The 9,083-nt window shown below is 49.2% G+C and overlaps 1 protein-coding gene across 7 annotated transcripts in view; it reads left to right on the forward strand.

Annotated features, from left to right (window-relative positions):
- The window catches only part of MEIS2 (Meis homeobox 2), a 213,273-nt gene extending 212,667 nt beyond the window's left edge, over positions 1-606 (forward strand). For 4 of the 7 annotated variants that reach the window (XM_019551584.1, XM_019551586.1, XM_019551587.1 and 1 more), the window contains one exon: positions 1-132. This exon is cut by the window's left edge and continues 1,283 nt beyond it. The gene's annotated coding sequence lies outside the window, so the exon portion shown is untranslated. The other 3 variants (XM_019551585.1, XM_019551588.1, XM_019551590.1) reach the window with 1 other exon arrangement.
- The last annotated feature ends 8,477 nt before the right edge of the window (positions 607-9,083 follow it).

The raw sequence follows: 9,083 nt of genomic DNA on the forward strand, positions 1-9,083 counted from the left end.
AAAATGCTGTTACCTTTAAGCTTTGTCAAAATTTACATTAAAATACTTGTATGAGGACTGTGACGTTATGTTTTAAAAAAAAAAGGTGTTAAGTCACAAAATGCGGTAATAAATATTTCATTTTTGATTTTTTGTTAGGCTTTTGTGTTTTTAATCATACTTAGGAGAAAATACTTCTGTTAGGCATTTCCCCAGCTAAGATGTAAATCTACTAACAATTCTGAAAAAATGTTGGTAAAATAACACTAAGCCAAATAGCACTAACAATGATCTGAGACAGCATCTGAGTTTTTAATTGATTCATGTGTGTATGTATACACACATATATAATGATGCACCCACCCACATGGAGATAAACAACCAACCCATATATAACTTCATCAGATTATATTTTTATAACCATAGTAATATTTCATGGCTATATTTAGACCTGAAGAGTTGGCTGTATTGGTCTATAGCTAGGACCTAGTAAAATAAAACAGAGATAAGGAATGGTTGTACCACAGGGCTGAGCAGTTCAGAGGATTTAAGCAGGCAAGCACATTGCTGACATGAATGCAAGGTTTGCCTGCATAAAGACAACAGAATCTGTCTCTTGAAAGAGAAGGGGGAAAAAAAGAATGAAAAAAAGATAAGATGCCACCAATTAATTAGCCAAAAAACTTAAATTTACAGTAAAATAAAATTAGATGCTAAAGAACTGTCAGGAGGAGGAGGATTTTATTTACCCACAGTACTCAATACTTGCAGTGCTTTGAAGTAACTACATGGGAGGGGCGGGGGTGACCCTATTTTCTAACTCTCAAGAAATCATTCCTGTTGGAAACTGGATCTTCTCTTACCGCACTCAGTGGAAATTTTGTCATTACTTCCCTGAGAACAGGATCGGGCTCCAACAGGAGGGGACGGATCCAGTTTTGTTATTGATCTCTGTTTCTGGGAGAAAAATGACCTTCATTATCTTAAACTTTCTAGGAAACAAATGTCACCCGTTTGCATATTTGTAAATGTTTAACTTTTTTTTCCCCTCCATCTGGCTGGTATATTATTAAAAACTTTGACAACTTTTCCCTTTGGAATGTTTAAAGAGTCTAAGCTTCACAGTTAATGTTTAATTTCTGAACCGAGTAAATGGACCCACGCTGCTTGCAACAGAAGGGAGGATGTGAGTGGAAGGGTGTGAGGTTTTATTTAGCAATCGGGTCCTGCATTGTAGGCGGTTTTTAAGGCATTCATCTGAAATGTAAAGGACGATGGATTCCACATTTGGCTTTCATTTTTTTTCCCCTGCCCCGATTCAAATTGCCTCGATTCTTCATTCCAATGTGAAACGCACATCCTGTCTTCCCAAGGCTTTGATTAGTTTGGATGAGAGAACAAGTTCGAAGCAAAGATTTGGTGGTGGGCTTTGCATCACAAAGGGAAGCCACTTTTTAAAAATTGCATCTGCTGCCACTTCACCCTGGCGAAATGAGGAGAAATATACAGAGATCGACACGCGGGGCAGGGGGGGGGGTGGTACATCGTTTCTTGCTGCTGGATTGTTATTTTATTTTTTGTAATGAACTAAATATTTGTATTGGTGTTTTCCCCCCTCTGGGCTGTAAGCAACGTGAGATGCCTTCCTGAAATCCAAGGTGCTGTAATGTAAAGAACTCGCTCCTTGCTGAGGTTTACTAGTTAGCAGGGAGGGTTCCGATTTGGGTGTATTTAAGACGTGCTCAGCTGTCAAAAGCAGAGGAGAACGGAATAGTGTTTTGACAGCGCTATAGCGTTAAAGGAAATACTGCAGTCTGACTCAAATTGCTTATGCTCTGGGAAACGAAGGGTAACAGGAAAACACTTCTTGTTTATACACATGTGTAGAGCATCCCAAATTTCTGCGTCTCGACGCGCTTGCGGGAGGGACCTGGAGCCGCCGAGGAGGGAGCTGGCCGGGCGAGGAGAGGCGGAGGGGAGGCGGCTGTCTGCCCTCCCCGGGGCAGGAGAGGACCCGCTCGTGGGGAGGCTCGGGCTCGCTCTCACGCGTACACGGGCAAAGGAGAAATGCCCCCAGAACAGGTTTGCGAGGGTGGGGTGGAGGTGGCAAATTTATCTAGCGGCTGTCACGGGCTGGGCCGCGGTTTCCCACCGAAGCAGGGAGTGAGTGCTCCTGCACAAGGGCCACATTAGTCTTGCCGGCCAGGCATGTGCCCAGGAGCAGGAGGGCTCTCTCCCCGCGGCACTTCTGCACCCTGGGAGGATCCAGGAGCCATTTGCTTAACTGCACCTGACTGAGAGATCAGGCAAGTGGAGCCGGGGCCAAATCGTGCGCAGTCCTTTTGCTTTCTAGGCATGTGCCTCCGTGGTGTGCGTCGGGATGGGCGGGGGCGGGCTCCGCATGAAAGCAATTCCCAGGTCTGCGCCGGGTTTGAAGCGGAGAGCAAATGGTGTTGTTTTGAGACTTTGTAACACGTCGTGGGGCTGGGGGGGGGGACACAAAGCTCCGGCACCAGCGATGCTGCTGAGATGGCTCATGGCTGGGGCCGGGGGAAACCCGGCATCTTTGAACTGAGCCGGGCTTTGCTGAGAACGGGCACTGTTGGGGGACGGTGTTTGAAGGCAGATTTTAATATTAATAGTTTTGGTGGAGAGAAAGAGGCAGACAGGAGGGAGGTTGCTCCTCTGGGCAGAGTCTCTGCGACAGTGATGATGGATGACCCGGAGCAGCTAAACAACTCCTCCCCGCATCCCCACGCTGTGTCACAGCTACTTTGCTCGCAGCTTTAGGAATGAAATAAATAAACACCCTCGCCCCTTCCCGCATCGATTTATGGATCATTATGAATCAATTACTGCTCGCGAGATTTGCTTAAATCAAGCAGGCCGGGCTGGAGAAGAGGCATGGCCCCGTGCTCCAGGCAGGCGCCCGGCAAAAGTCCTGCAGCCTCCCTGGGAGGAGGCTCCCGGGCCAGGCTCTGCCCTAAGGGCTGGGCCCGCCGGGCTGTTTGCTGGCTCGGGGGCGCTGCAAAACTTAACAGACACCGACTCGCGAAGCCCTGGGGCTGACATGCCCCGCAAGGCTTGGAGGCAGGGCCGTGCAGGGCCCCCTGCTCCGGGCTCGGATCCCCAGTGTCCCTCTAGGGCTGCGGGGACCCGGCCGCACACGGGGTGGAGGGGCGGGCTGCACACGGGGGCTGCTCGCCGCTCGGAGGGAGATTGCAGCGGGGAGGAAAGTGTGTGAAGTTGGGCTTCTCTCCCTGGGTGCATTTTCCCATTTGCAGCAGTGTTTGAGGATCTCAAGGTGTTTCTATGGCTACCTTGTGTATGTGGGAGGGTCAGATGTGGGGGTGCCCGAGAGAAAAGGCAGCTCTTGGGTGATCATTTATCAATGTCACCCACATAATGATTCTCTCTGCAGCCTTCTATTGATGAGGATAATTACATTAGCTCAGAGTGACTGATCAATGAAAAACCACCAAACAAAAACTTCTTTGCTCTTCTATAATACCAAAAACAGATACAGAAATAGGATAGAAAGCGAGGGTGGGATTTTTCCATCCTTCCTTTCTCTCTCCCAATGGATTTTTTTTTCTTTTTTAGCAAACAAGGGGAAGTAAGAAAAATATTATTAGATCAATTACGTGGAAAGAAAAGGAAACTGCGATTTTCGCCTGTGAAAATGTCTCCTGCTGAAGTCTGACATTAGTTTGGAAGAGGTCGGCTGTTTCTCTCCCGATGCCCAGTTTCTGTCCAGGGGTTTAGAGGTCAGGGGAGGGAGGGGGTGAATCTTGCTTCTTTGCAGCCCCGAGGAGGGCCGGGGACGCCGATAAGTTTTCGTTCAAAATCTCAATTGTCTCTCTATTTCCCAGGTTTTTCTTTGTTTTTATCGCTTCATAAAGTAGCTCTATTAAAGGGGGGCTGTTGTCTCTGTAAGATGCTCTTCCAACGGTGAAAGTTTGCTCTTAAATTACGATTTCGCTCTTTCTAGAGTTAAAAATCAATATTTTCTCAATTAAAGCGAATTTTAATGCTTTTACTTGTGAGTTGTTAAAGGCGCCGTAAATTTTATTATAATGCCTTAAGCTTGGAGGCACAGCCAGCAGACAGGTTGATTTTCATGTCCCCCCACCCTCTCCCCCAAAAAGGGCCTTGATCAGAAATGAAAAGTCGATCATTTTAAACTAGAAGCCAAACTGATGCAAATAGGCGGGGGGAGGGGGGGATACAGCGTGGAAGGCGACCGCCATCCTAGCTGATCTCGGCTGGGCATGTTGTCCTAAGGCTCAGATCCTCTCTCGAAGCCCAAGAGCACCCAGGTTGCTCGACGCATTTCCAACGGGCACGAAAATGGTCAGTGAGTTTCTTTCGAGAAAGACTGAGGGGCTGTGGGGCGGGAGCAGCTTCATCTTGCAGCATAACTCTCCCCCTTGGGTGCTCTCCCCCTTTCCCCCCCAGTCGATCCCCATAACTTTGAGCCGCGCCGACCATCCTCTGCGAGTCCAGGAGCTGACCGAGGAGATTGCAATCATGTGTCTGTGTGTATGTGTGTTAGTCCCAGGGATGGGCTCTGAGGTGTGTGCGTGTTAGGAGGGATGCGGGGGGGGGGGTGTTAGTCCGAGGGATGGGCTCTGAGGTGTGTGCGTGTTAGGAGGGATGCGGGGAGGGGGGTGTTAGTCCGAGGGATGGGCTCTGAGGTGTCTGCGTGTTAGGAGGGATGGGGGTGGGGGGGGTGTTAGCTCCAGGGATGGGCTCTGAGGTGTGTGTGTGTGTACAGGGATGAGCTCGGGGCGGGAGGGCGGTGCGCTGCGGGTGAAAGCAGTGTACCTGGCGCAGTGCTGTTTAGCCACACGTGATGCTGAGGGAGATTTGTCTGTTCCTACAAGCGGGACTTTACACTTCTGTGAACGCTGACTTGGAAAAATGCCCCCGAGTTAACATTTGCAAGCTCTGGGCTGAGCCAAGCTGGGAGGCTGGTTTGCAGGCAGGGCTGATTTGTGCCTTTGGAAAAGATTGCCAACTTTCCCGGTCTCAAGCCCGCGGCGGGAGCCCGCTGCTGGCCCGGGTCAGGCCGGGGGACCTCCCCTGCCTGGAAGGGAGCCATCCCCGCTTTGCTCCTGGACTCGCGCGCCCAGACACAGGCCCTCATTGTCCCGCATAGCCCAGCAGACGTGTAAAATGTCTCAGAGCAGCTGGTGAGGAAACAACGCCGGCTCCTGGCTAGGGCGAGCGCCGCTTGGCTCGGGCTCGGGGCCGGGGAGCCCGTGACCCGCGCCCCGGTCTCCCTCGGGCCGGGCCGGGGGTTGCCCTCCACCTCGGCTTCGCAGCCCACCGCGAGGCGGGAAACAAAGGCGCGAGTCCCGTACTCCGCCCCGACCCGGGCCCGCACTTGGCCCGCTGCGGCCGGGGGGAAGGGGCCGGGGCCCCGTCTCCGCTGCCTGCGACTGGGGCCAGTGGCAAAGAAAAGCGGGGCCTGGCTGAGAGCTGAGCCGGGAGAAACTAACGATGTGCCGCAGCTTTGCCATTACGGGGGGGCGGGGGGACGGACCCTTTCTGATTAATAACTAGCAGGGTAATGTTGAGGGCTTTTTCTGCCCGATTGCCTTTTTGAATTAGAGCCGATTTCTTCACACTTCAATAGGGCCTGTCTCTTTTAAAATGACTGACAGATTTGTTTCTCCTTTTTTCTCTCCCTGAGACTTAATGATGTAAATTTTCTAATTAGTTAAATCACGTTGCTTAAAGGCCTTAATATTTACCGGGCCAGGAGTGATGGTCCTGATAGGATCTCTTGAAATACCCCGAGAAATAGCATGAAGCTTTTCTAAGGGGAGGCGGGGGAGGGTTTTTTGGGGAGGGGGAGGGGAGGAGGCTCTTATGTAAAAGGCGAGCTAAACTTCAGCCTGGAGGCCCCCCCCCCCGCTTTTATTTTTTTTCAATCAGCTAAGATTTAATTAGGAGCCCCCAGGCCGGACGATCTGATATTTTCTCATTAGTTTCCCATCAGTAATCTTGAGTGTTAGATTGGCTTAAAGGTTGTCAACATTTGACCAATTTTATTTAAGGCAAAGAAATCACACGGCAGCGCTCCGGGACCTGCGATCTGAAAATAAATCCTGCCCGGATCAGCGGAACTAACAGGCGAAAAAAATGTTGACAATTCATCGCTGTATTGAATAAGTTGCATAATGTCTCGTAGGCGCGGAGCCGGGCAGCGCCGCCCCCCGCCCCCCGGCCCGGGCCGCGCACCTTGGCCGCGCAGGTAGCAGCGGGGCCGGGCTGGGCCTGGCCGGGCTGCTGCGGCTGCGGGGGCGGGAGCGGGAGCGGGGACCGCGCGGTGCGGCCCCGGGCTCCGGCTCCGGCTAGCCCGCTGCTGCTGCGGCGCTCGCCCAGACGCAACGCCAGAGCGCCCCCTGCTGGCCAACGCCGCGGAGCGCCTCCGGCCAGCGGCTCGGGCTTGCCGAGCCACCGCTGCCAGCCCCGGGGAGATCTCCTGCCAGGGCTGGGGCTGTTTAAATAAATAAATAACCCCATCTATCTCTAAAAGAGAGGACACCCTCTGCTTTCCACCCCCCCCACCCCACGCCTTCTGCTGGCTCCGAGGGATTGCAATATAAACTGTTTACCAAACCGACCTCTTTTTTTCCTTCTTTTTTAAAAAGAAAGGCTGCACAACTGCAGAGACACAAAAACATATAATAAAAAAAGGGAAAAGAGCAGTTGATAACAAGGACAAATATAGTTTTGTAGCTGCTGCGGGTTAGTTGATGTCATTTTTCCAGCGCACGCTGAGAAAGGCAAACACCCCCCTGGTCCAGGCTGCGGCTTGCCCATCAATCCTGCCCGAGGAAACAGCCTGTCCCTTTCTCTGTCCCAGTTCGCCCCGGCGGGTCCCAGTGCCGAGCCCCTACCTGGGTGCTGCTGGAGACGAGCTCTCCCCCAGGTAACTGCCCCTCAGCCCCCGCCTCCCCCGCCTGCACAAGCTGCACGGGTGTCTGCTCGCACACGCATAATATTGTACACGAGCCGTCGGTGGGGAGCTAAAAATGGCAGTGAAACATGACAAAATAAGTGTCAACATTTCCCGGGAATTTATATGTAAGCTTACGATTATTGCAAACAGCAAAATCAACTGTGCTGAGAACCTGATGCTATTTCATACTAGAGTTGGGATTTTTTTTTTTTTTTGGTTCTTATTAAGCAAAGGCTATTTCGCACATTTTTCTCCTCGCATGCACACACACATCAATTGGGAGATGAGAATAATTAAAGCTAGCTATTTTTTTTTTCCGTAGGGCTTCTTGTAGTGATCGGCTTGAACTAATATCTAAATTGCTGTTATCACCATCAGCTGCTGGAAGAAAACGATCGGGAAATTCAGCAGTAAGTTGGAGCAGCACCACCAACACCTTAAAGTGAACCTGTGATACTCACGAGGGTTTAGGCAAAGGGCTGTTCCGGGATTTGCTCTGCAATTGTTCTCCATAACTTCGTGTGTAAGAGACTTCGTGTGTAAGAGACGATCTCTTTTGTTTTCATGTGTGCAGGATTGTGGGGTGGTGCTGGGGTTTTTAGTTTGGGGTTGTTGGTTGTTTTTTACTCTCCGTTATTTGAGGTGCTGCCGGGCAGGTTTCAATCCGGAGTGGAGCAGGGAGCCCAGGCTGCAGAGCAGATCTATGTAACAAAAGCCACAAATAAAAGGATAAATCACATCTGTTTAAAGAGGCACCCGGGCCCCTGTGTAAACTGAGGTACAGTTAAATATTTATAGTTTAAGGACGATTTTTTCTATTTTAGCAGAAGCCTCAAGTTCAGTGGGTTGAGGGCTACTTCTCAATGGAAACACAGGCACAACAATGCTTTGCAGAAGGTCTGGGTTTTCCCATCCAGGCAGTAGTCTCTCAAATTTATTTTCATTTTTAAAGAGTGTGTGTGTGTGTGTGTGTGTGTGTGTGTGTGTGTGTGTGTGTGCCGGGAAGGGAGGAGGTATATTTTATCAGAACAGCAGAAGACACCTTTTTCTCGAAACAAAGGCACAGGGAATCATTTCAATTGCAAATACAACAGCCAGAGACCAAACAACAATATTTATGGGAAGGCACTCAAAAATTAATGTACATTACTTTTTTTGAGGGGAAAAAAAAATCAAATGCTTGCCACAGTTGCTATAGTGCAGCTTAATAAAAAATTATCTTTACTGACAGTCTTGTCAACATCTTAAGTAAATTATCATAGCGATGGTCTTTGGAGAAGAGAACCCACACTCCTCACTAAAACACCTCCTATCATTAATCTTAAACCACTTGAAGATTATGATGGAAAGAATGGGATCACTAACCATTATCATCTCAGATTGCTGTTAAAAACTCCGCTGTTTATTTTTGCAACCAAAGCAAATGTAACTGGGAACTGCAGAAAAGGGAAAGAAAGGAAAACACAAGAAAGGCAGAACAATTGAGGCGAATCCTGTTGCAACCCCGATGATAAACACATGGAAAAGGCTGTTACTGCTCCTTGGAAAGCTGGAATTTGGGTAGACCTTAGAAAAATAAACAAAGTGATGGCTCCACATCAGCTCTGTAAATGCAACGATACAGTCCATGGAAGGTAACTTTTTTTTTTTCAATTAATTTTCTCTTCCCGAATATTAAATGTTTGCTTAAATCTGCATCGGTCAGTTAAGAAGCATCCAGAGCTACGTAAAGACTACACACCTTTAAATCTTCAGCTCCTTATACAAAAATAATTTTCCTGTCTCTTTTATTGATGTCTTTTTGCATGTACTGTATGTTTTTGCACTACTAATAAATAATCATCATCACGATAAAGTCTGCAGGAGCGTTTCTTTACGATGTTCCCACCCACTTGGAAAAATCTGCTCACAATGAAATCTTTTTTTAAAGGGGAGCTCGAATTTTGTTGCTGCCTTCTCTCCACTCTCCATCGCGTTTTTAGGGCTGCTAAATAATTGTTTTTATTAAACTACAGGATTTGGCAGAGAGGGGAAGGAATTTCCTTTAAAAAAAATCCCACCTGCAATTTTGTCATCGGGCTTTTACCCCTGGGTGAATTCACCGCCCTTCGATGCAAGCTGTGCATATGCC

Source organism: Crocodylus porosus, unplaced genomic scaffold (genome assembly GCF_001723895.1).
Source record: "Crocodylus porosus isolate Cpor-Errol unplaced genomic scaffold, CroPor_comp1, whole genome shotgun sequence".
Lineage (NCBI taxonomy): Eukaryota > Metazoa > Chordata > Crocodylia > Crocodylidae > Crocodylus > Crocodylus porosus.